Source organism: Procambarus clarkii, unplaced genomic scaffold, assembly GCF_040958095.1.
Source record: "Procambarus clarkii isolate CNS0578487 unplaced genomic scaffold, FALCON_Pclarkii_2.0 HiC_scaffold_501, whole genome shotgun sequence".
NCBI classification, from domain to species: domain Eukaryota; kingdom Metazoa; phylum Arthropoda; class Malacostraca; order Decapoda; family Cambaridae; genus Procambarus; species Procambarus clarkii.
The window spans coordinates 29,481-39,308 of record NW_027189534.1 but is presented as its reverse complement, the minus strand read 5'-3'; the positions used below and the strand labels follow the sequence as shown (position 1 = coordinate 39,308).

Genomic DNA, 9,828 nt, shown 5'->3' with positions numbered 1-9,828 from the left:
TGTTTTTTTTATTCTTTGGTTTTATAGATGACATACATATTGACTCCTTTTACCGGTCCTTAATTAGGCTCTGGGGAAGCAATGGTGGTGGTGGTGGTGGTGGTGGTGTGCATTTAAAACTAAACCAAAAATCACCAGTTCTGGACGCGTCAAATATCATATCCGCTTAATGTGTCTACAACCTAATTACTTAAAACTACACTATTTAATTCATTCATATCATGTGCATATTGGTCATTATGCTCATACAACCGACATCAAAATTTATTTTCATTATTAGAATCATACATTTCATCAAGTAATACAGATACAAAGAGATTTTCTTTCTGAGAAGACCGTTAGTATTGGCTTGCAGGCAGGCAGGCAGGCAGGCATTTGAGGGTTATTATTTCGCCTGTTGATTGGGGGGAGGGTTGATGTGTTAGGGGGTTTTCGGTTAGATGTGGTGGTGGTGATTGGTGGTGGTGGTGATTGGTGGTGATTGGTGGTGATTGGTGGTGGTGGTGGTGGTGGTAGTAGGTGGGAGTTGGGGGGGGGGGGGGGGGGGGGGGGGTGGGGAGGGAAGGGGAGGGGAATGATGGTCTGTGGATTCCTTCTCCGTACCCTTTACATATAAGCAAAAATATGCCTTCTTGTGGGTATAGAAACATTAACACAAATTATATCAGTAACTGATATTGTAGCCTTTTAAACAGAAAAGATTTGTACATACAAATACTTTTTAATTATCATTTATTTGTGGAAATGGCATTTACGTCATTAAATTGATACCTCAGCATCAAGCTAGTGTCCTGCAGCAGTGGTCCAGTGGTAAAGTGTATATAAGTGATGCGTATTCTTGGAGTTGCGAGTTCAAACCCGGATTAAGCTATATATATATATATATATATATACAACATGTTTTGTTTTGGTTGTTTGTTTTTGTATAAAGCCTCACACAATATCTATATTAAGCGAGTTTGTTTTAAACATGACATACATATTAATTCATTTTACCAGGCCTTATTCCACACAACTCCGTGAATTTCCCGTGGAGCCAGCCATTCAAACAAAAACAAACGAAACAAAACAAAACAAAACAAAAAACATTATTGCCAACAGCATTTGGTGTTCCCAGGCGGTCACCCATCCAAGTACTAACCAAACCCAACGTTGCTTAACTTCGCTGATCGGACGAGAAGCGGTGTTCTCAACGTGGTGTGGCCGTTGGCATGAGACTGCCTACACATTGTGGCTAATAACCAACTCTTTTAAGTCATCGCGGCAGGATACGGACCTGCTTGTGGTGTCTTAATGGTAATTGTATCCTAACATATTTTTGTCTCCTTGGCATGGATATTTAACATCGTTTATTCAGTCTTGGGTTTATGTTCTTTCGCCATTTACAGACATTTTACATCTACCTACTTCCTCAGCCTGCCCTGCCAATTTCTAATGAATTTGTGGATTTTCTTTTGTAATACAAACATGTGTGTGCTCATCTGCTCTTCAGTTTTTATGATATTTGTCTCATCTGTCCTGCTTTATGATACTTTTACAAAGAACATGAACAAATGCTTCTATTTTAGAGAAGATATGGGATCCAGGTTTCGGAGCCGTAAAACCAACCGTCGTGATTGGTGGACGAGTTGCCAGGTTGCAGCTTCTGTACCGTGCCGGCACATAAATAGGTTCGGCTCAAGCGGCGGCAGCATCATTCCCCCGTGACTGTCTGAGCGTCTCTCATCACCTTGGTTGGTTCATCATCATCATGGTAGAAGCAAAGCCTACCAAGAAGGCTGCGGCTGCTGCTGCTGCTGTGGTGGCCACCACCAGGAAACCTCGCGTCCAGGTTGCTCACCCGAAAACTAGTCAAATGGTTCTAGCCGCGGTCGCAGCACTCAAAGACCGTAAGGGCTCGTCTCTACAAGCAATCAAGAAGTACGTTGTTGCCAACAACAAAGTCGAGGCTGCCAAGATCGCCATTTACATCCGAAGATTTCTCAAGAAAGCAGTGGCTGACGGCATTCTTGTTCAGACCAAGGGAAGTGGAGCTAGTGGATCATTCAAGCTGGCCGTAGCAGAGAAGAGGGCCGTTCTAACTCCCAAGAAAGCCACCACAACCAAGAAACCATCTACAGCAGCAAAGAAGGCCGTGGTAACTCCCAAGAAAGCCGCCACAAGCAACAAACCACCTACAGCCTTGAAAAGAAGCAGCAGCAGCAGCTTGTTGTTGGGAACAAAAAGCCCAAAATAAAGAGAGCTTCAAAATCTCCCAAACCACCCAAGGCAAAGAAAGCTGTCAAAAAAACAACAAAGGCAAAAAAACGACGACATGCAAGCAGCATGAATACACATGACAATAAACATCCAGGCCTCCCCCCTCAGTGGAGGGGCCTCATATGATTCCAAAAAAGTTTAGTTTTGTAGACAAATAAATCATTACTTTTGGGGTAGATTTACTCTGTATATTATATATATATATATATATATATATATATATATATATATATATATATATATATATATATATATATATATATATATATATATATATATATATATATATACATACATACATGGGTGAGGTGATATGGTACCAAAGTTTTGGGTAAGGTGATTGACATTTACACAAGATAAAACACGAACCAATGGGAATAAAAACATAAGAATGGAAGTAACTGCAGAAGGCCTATTGGCCCATAACACAAGCACTTCCTCTTGATGCTTCTATATTGGTTCAGAGTCTTGAAGCTATAATAATATATATATATATATATATATATATATATATATTATATATATATATATATATATATATATATATATATATATATATATATATATATATATACACAAAACTAAATAGTCTTGTTAGACAAATTGCCCCTATTAGAGGCAAGTTGACTAACAAGCCGAATGACTGGCAATTGTTTTGAATTTGAGTTAAATCTAACATAGAAATGTAATCAAACCTAACCTAACCTATGCTAACCCAAGCTAAGCTAACCTAACCTAACCTAAGCTAACCCAAGCTAAGCTAAGCTAACCTAACCTAACCTAACCTAACCTAACCTAAGCTAATCTAACCTAACCTAACCCAGCAATTCATGATCTTAATATAATACTGTTAATTGGATAAACCAATTTGGAAAGAAATGTTCGAAAATAACAAAATTAACTGTGCTTGTTAGGAAAATTGGGCCTTGCATACTTGTCCCAATAGTGTGGTTCTCGCTTTTAGGTACGACATAAACGTATACCTAAGTTGAGAGAGAAAAAGATTCTCACTCAAACATGCATATCGATTGCCAGTCCTGAATTCTGGGTAATATTCGTGTCCTCCCTTTTCATTTACCATCATTTGGATACTATCAAAACAGCTCTGAGAAGGATAAAATGAATAAAACGGGTAGCTCCCTCATGTAAAAAGGAAGAGTTGGGAAAGATCTCTCTCTCTCTCTCTCTCCCCCTCACACCCCCCCCCCCCCCCCACCAATGATCCTGCTCTGCTAGTATATAACGTAACAAACCTTCCCCCCCCCCTCCCCAATCAGAGTCCCTTTAAGCATGCGAGGATAAAAAATAGATTTCATAAGACCCAATGTGCTAGCTGATATCAAAACAATTTATGTTATCGTCTATTAAGCCCTTCAGTAAAAAAGTATAGGGACCTAATTAGGTCCCGTTTTGAGGTGGTGGTGGGTGGAATCGATGGATTAGCCAAGCTCTTATCCGCCGAATCCGTAGAGGGTACGACCCTGGCGCTTCAGAGCGTACACCACGTCCATGGCAGTGACGGTCTTCCTCTTGGCGTGTTCCGTGTAGGTTACAGCATCACGGATGACGTTCTCGAGGAACACCTTCAGGACGCCACGGGTCTCTTCGTAGATGAGACCCGAAATACGCTTGACGCCGCCACGACGAGCTAAGCGACGAATAGCGGGCTTGGTGATGCCCTGGATGTTGTCACGTAGCACCTTACGATGACGCTTGGCGCCACCCTTTCCGAGTCCCTTGCCTCCCTTGCCGTCCATGGTGTTGTAGTTGTGTGAATCGAATTGATCGAATGCCCGCACGATTTCCCGACTATATCCCATCAAGCGGACGTACTAGTAGCATTGCAACTCCTGCCTGCCCTTACTTTACGCTTGTGGTCGAGTAGACACGGCTTTCTCACAACGCTTTCAAAACTGCAGTTGCCTACTCGTCTGTTTCACGTCCCTGTGAAATGACTTTTGCACAAATCCAAAAAATAGAGCAAAATCAGCGATAATAGTGATTGAGGTGAGCCGCCTGTTGGCTGCAGCCAGAGGAAGGAGGGGAGGGGCAACGGGGTGACGTAGGCGAGTCGAGCAGCCAATGGCGCTCGAGCAAGCGCCTCGAGACGGCGTATATAAGCAAAAATTTTTCGGCGCCGGCCATCACAAACCACAGTTGTTCACCATGGCTCGCACCAAGCAGACTGCTCGCAAGTCCACGGGAGGCAAGGCTCCTCGTAAGCAGCTGGCCACCAAGGCAGCACGCAAGTCTGCTCCTGCCACAGGGGGTGTGAAGAAGCCTCACCGTTACAGGCCCGGAACGGTCGCCCTGCGTGAGATCCGTCGTTACCAGAAGAGCACCGAGTTGCTCATCAGGAAACTTCCCTTCCAGCGTCTGGTGCGCGAGATTGCCCAGGACTTCAAGACCGATCTTCGCTTCCAGTCGTCTGCCGTCATGGCTTTACAGGAGGCATCCGAGGCTTACCTGGTCGGTCTCTTCGAGGACACTAACCTCTGTGCCATCCACGCCAAGCGTGTCACCATCATGCCAAAGGACATTCAGCTTGCTCGCCGTATCCGTGGAGAGCGTGCATAAGCTAAATCGACCACCCTAGTATACACCAAACTCGGCCCTTCTCAGGGCCAAAATATCCTTCTAAGGAGATTTCAGACATTCCTAGCATCAGTCATATGAATTAACCTTCATCTACACATATAATAAATAAATAAATAAATAAACAAATACACTAATTTAGGTGTCATACATACACGTGATATCAATAAATCAAGTCATTTGTAGTACAACCTGTTCTCTTACAAACAAAACGCCGTCGCTTTTCGCTCTTATGCACTGTCAAGGATCACCCCCCCCCCCCCCCCAAAATAAAAATTGTCATACTGTACTAGAAATAAAAGCAGCTTGTATAAGTGACATACTGTCCAGTCCTGTTTTATTCTGTTTTCGGTCCTCTGGCTTAATCTGTTAAGTTAGGAGATGACATTTTAAATTAACCGTTTTCTTGACATTTTCAAACCTAAGAGGGTGGCCTGCATAGTAATCCTAATGTGGAACATAACAATGAATCTCTAATCTCTAGAAAAAAGATACCGAGTGCTTATATGTGTTGAGAGAGAGAGAGAGAGAGAGAGAGAGAGAGAGAGAGAGAGAGAGAGAGAGAGAGAGAGAGAGAGAGAGAGAGAGAGAGAGAGAGAGAGACAGACAGACAGACAGACAGACAGACAGACAGACAGACAGACAGACAGACAGACAGACAGACAGACAGACAGAGACAGACAGACAGACAGACAGACAGAGACTGAGAGAGAGAAACACACACAGACAGTTTCATAAATATTCTCATTTTATAGCTATTTGCTTTCAGTGACAGAGGTTTTTGTTATAATAGTATTGGTGTCTAACACTCACAATCTCTTTAGAAATTAAAGTGTGGCTCCAATGGAGCCGAGTTTGTTGGTTTGAGGCCAAGCCACCACCACAGGGCAGTAAGTAAGCCGTTTACTTGGAGGAGGTGTACTTGGTGACGGCCTTAGTGCCCTCAGAGACGGCGTGCTTGGCCAGTTCTCCGGGCAACAGGAGCCTTACAGCCGTCTGGATCTCCCGACTGGTAATGGTGGAACGCTTGTTGTAGTGGGCCAGGCGAGAAGCCTCGGCGGCGATGCGCTCAAAGATGTCGTTCACGAACGAGTTCATGATCGACATGGCTTTGGAAGAGATACCAGTGTCGGGGTGGACCTGCTTCAGCACTTTGTAGATGTAGATGCTGTAGCTCTCCTTCCTCCTGCGCTTCTTTTTCTTATCGCCCTTGGCAATGGCCTTCTGGGCCTTTCCGGCCTTCTTGGCAGCCTTTCCAGATGCCTTGGGTGGCATGATGATGCTCGTGCTGGCTGGCGTTGCAGTACAATAATGAACTTTTGCGCGAGTCGAGCTTTCCTTTTATATCCCGCTCGCGACTCAGCTCAGAGCGGGTCGCGTGGCGGAGCGCGCTGATTGGTCAGTGGCGGACTCCCTTGATCCTGAGCGGGGTATATAACACGAAGCTCGATCTGCGGGCCGGCATTAAAACACCACAAACCCACAACAGCAGCAGCAATGTCAGGACGCGGCAAGGGAGGCAAAGTGAAGGGCAAGTCAAAGTCTCGCTCCAGCAGGGCCGGACTTCAGTTCCCCGTGGGCAGAATTCACCGTCTGCTGCGTAAGGGCAACTACGCCGAACGCGTCGGTGCTGGCGCTCCTGTCTACCTGGCAGCCGTCATGGAATACCTCGCTGCCGAAGTTCTCGAGCTCGCCGGTAACGCCGCACGTGACAACAAGAAGACCCGTATCATCCCACGTCACTTGCAGTTGGCCATCCGCAACGACGAAGAACTCAACAAACTTCTGTCTGGCGTAACCATTGCACAGGGAGGTGTTCTTCCAAACATTCAGGCAGTTCTTTTGCCAAAGAAGACAGAGAAGAAGTAAGCACTTCTGCCACCCACCGCGACAAATACCATAACCAGGCTCCATCCGGAGCCACACACACTTTAATAGAGAGATTCAAGTAGACAATCAACTTTCAAACATTAATAATAACATTTATATTGATTTCATTTGGAATGTGTACATAACAAACAAACAAAACAAAATTATAGGGGATATTCAGCATCACTTGGAATATTAACCAATCATATAAATCCAATATATATTTTATATTTTACTTTAAGCGAGGAATTCATATTCTATCCATTTTTAATCATACAAATGAACAAAAGCAATTCTTCACTAGACGTAATGATGAATAAATGATCAAGGTTTTAATGTGTTTCATGAATATATATATATATATATATATATATATATATATATATATATATATATATATATATATATTATATATATTATATATATATATTTAATACTTGTGAACCAGAATATGTTTGAGCAGCAGCGATCGTGCCTGCCATTGGCCGAAGTGCAACAATTCAAATAATTTAAAGGGCCTGCTCGGGTATATAAGAGAGGCTGGGAGACTGGGGCCGGTGGTGGGTGATGGGTGATGAGTGATGGTGTGGTGTGGTGTGGTGTGGTGTGTGTGGTGTTGTTAAGAGTTGATTTACGGCCAGCCAGCCAGCCAGCCAGCCAGCCAGCTGCAGCCAAGGCAGGGCAAGGCAAGGCAAGGCAAGGCAAGGCAAGGCAGGCAGGCAGAGGCAGGCAGGCAGCAGGCAGGCAGGCAGGCAGGCAGGCAGCCAGGCAGCCAGGCAGCCAGACAGGCAGGCAGGCAGGCAGGCAGGCAGGCAGGCAGGCAGGCAGGCAGGCAGGCAGGCAGGCAGGCAGCCAGGCAGGCAGCAGGCAGGCAGCAGGCAGGCAGGCAGGCAGGCAGCCAGGCAGCCAGCAGCAGGCAGGCAGCCAGCCAGCCAGCCAGCCAGCCAGCCAGCCAGCCAGCCAGCCAGCCAGCCAGCCAGCCAGCCAGCCAGCCAGCCAGCCACTCCCACTTTGTATTTATATGCATTCAATTTATATTCAAACATTATATATGTTAAGGGCCTTGTTTTAGTGTTTATTTTAAAAATGACAAACATCGAGTCATTTTACCAGTCCTTTAGCGTTAACGGTGATGCATTTTAAAACTGAACATAAATCGCCTTTTCTGGATATATCAAATATCGAATCCGCTTAATGTGCCTACAATTCAATCATTCAAAAAATACATAATTTACATCAAGCCTTTTCATAGAACAGACAATAAGATTTGTACATGCAAAATAAAAAAAAATCCTTTAAGTTATCAATACAATGTGAGAAAACTTTACTTTTATAACTAAAGTTGCACAATTATACCAACTCTATGGTGGCTGGGTTGTAAGGTGTGTGGCTGGTGTTTTGGAAGTCGCGAGTTCAAACGACCCAATGGGAATAATACTTTTTTTTTTTGCCATACAATCTTCCTAATACTATTATGTAGGTTTGTGTGTGTGTTTTTTTTATTCATTCTTTGGTTTTATAGATGACATACATATTGACTCCTTTTACCGGTCCTTAATTAGGCTCTGGGGAAGCAATGGTGGTGGTGGTGGTGGTGGTGGTGCATTTAAAACTAAACCAAAAATCACCAGTTCTGGACGCGTCAAATATCATATCCGCTTAATGTGTCTACAACCTAATTACTTAAAACTACACTATTTAATTCATTCATATCATGTGCATATTGGTCATTATGCTCATACAACCGACATCAAAATTTATTTTCATTATTAGAATCATACATTTCATCAAGTAATACAGATACAAAGAGATTTTCTTTCTGAGAAGACCGTTAGTATTGGCTTGCAGGCAGGCAGGCAGGCAGGCATTTGAGGGTTATTATTTCGCCTGTTGATTGGGGGGAGGGTTGATGTGTTAGGGGGTTTTCGGTTAGATGTGGTGGTGGTGATTGGTGTGGTGGTGATTGGTGGTGATTGGTGGTGATTGGTGGTGGTGGTGGTGGTGGTAGTAGGTGGGAGTTGGGGGGGGGGGGGGGGGGGGGGGGGAGGGAAGGGGAGGGGAATGATGGTCTGTGGATTCCTTCTCCGTACCCTTTACATATAAGCAAAAATATGCCTTCTTGTGGGTATAGAAACATTAACACAAATTATATCAGTAACTGATATTGTAGCCTTTTAAACAGAAAAGATTTGTACATACAAATACTTTTTAATTATCATTTATTTGTGGAAATGGCATTTACGTCATTAAATTGATACCTCAGCATCAAGCTAGTGTCCTGCAGCAGTGGTCCAGTGGTAAAGTGTATATAAGTGATGCGTATTCTTGGAGTTGCGAGTTCAAACCCGGATTAAGCTATATATATATATATATATATATATACAACATGTTTTGTTTTGGTTGTTTGTTTTTGTATAAAGCCTCACACAATATCTATATTAAGCGAGTTTGTTTTAAACATGACATACATATTAATTCATTTTACCAGGCCTTATTCCACACAACTCCGTGAATTTCCCGTGGAGCCAGCCATTCAAACAAAAACAAACGAAACAAAACAAAACAAAACAAAAAACATTATTGCCAACAGCATTTGGTGTTCCCAGGCGGTCACCCATCCAAGTACTAACCAAACCCAACGTTGCTTAACTTCGCTGATCGGACGAGAAGCGGTGTTCTCAACGTGGTGTGGCCGTTGGCATGAGACTGCCTACACATTGTGGCTAATAACCAACTCTTTTAAGTCATCGCGGCAGGATACGGACCTGCTTGTGGTGTCTTAATGGTAATTGTATCCTAACATATTTTTGTCTCCTTGGCATGGATATTTAACATCGTTTATTCAGTCTTGGGTTTATGTTCTTTCGCCATTTACAGACATTTTACATCTACCTACTTCCTCAGCCTGCCCTGCCAATTTCTAATGAATTTGTGGATTTTCTTTTGTAATACAAACATGTGTGTGCTCATCTGCTCTTCAGTTTTTATGATATTTGTCTCATCTGTCCTGCTTTATGATACTTTTACAAAGAACATGAACAAATGCTTCTATTTTAGAGAAGATATGGGATCCAGGTTTCGGAGCCGTAAAACCAACCGTCGTGA

The 9,828-nt window shown here is 43.5% G+C and overlaps 2 non-coding genes across 2 annotated transcripts; both read right to left on the bottom strand.

The window, feature by feature from the left end:
• Positions 1-1,092: 1,092 nt before the first annotated feature.
• Positions 1,093-1,211, bottom strand: LOC138361602 (5S ribosomal RNA). Its single transcript, XR_011227063.1, has one exon. It is a non-coding gene; the product is annotated as a 5S ribosomal RNA (ribosomal RNA).
• Positions 1,212-9,304: 8,093 nt separating this feature from the next.
• Positions 9,305-9,423, bottom strand: LOC138361601 (5S ribosomal RNA). Its single transcript, XR_011227062.1, has one exon. It is a non-coding gene; the product is annotated as a 5S ribosomal RNA (ribosomal RNA).
• Positions 9,424-9,828: the final 405 nt, after the last annotated feature.